We start from the raw sequence: 200 nt of genomic DNA on the forward strand, positions 1-200 counted from the left end.
GCAGAGGGGGCTCAGTACGGGCGGAGGGCCGAGTCAGCGAGGCTGGAGACGCGCCGCGGGGGGGCCGGCCTCTCCCCGCACAGGCCCCACCGAGGCCGGGCCCCAGCCGGGGACCGGGGATCCCTCCCCGCAGACCTCACACGGGCTACGCTCCCCCCCAACATCGAGACTACTTCCCGCAAAAGCCTTCTCCCTCCTGC

The 200-nt window shown here is 74.0% G+C and overlaps 1 protein-coding gene across 1 annotated transcript in view; it reads right to left on the reverse strand.

The window, feature by feature from the left end:
• The window catches only part of TMEM87A (transmembrane protein 87A), a 24,600-nt gene that overhangs the window by 23,761 nt on the left and 639 nt on the right, over positions 1-200 (reverse strand). The window lies entirely within an intron of this gene.

Source organism: Aptenodytes forsteri, unplaced genomic scaffold, assembly GCF_000699145.1.
Source record: "Aptenodytes forsteri isolate BGI_AS27 unplaced genomic scaffold, ASM69914v1 Scaffold146, whole genome shotgun sequence".
In the NCBI taxonomy this organism is placed as follows: Eukaryota; Metazoa; Chordata; class Aves; order Sphenisciformes; family Spheniscidae; genus Aptenodytes; species Aptenodytes forsteri.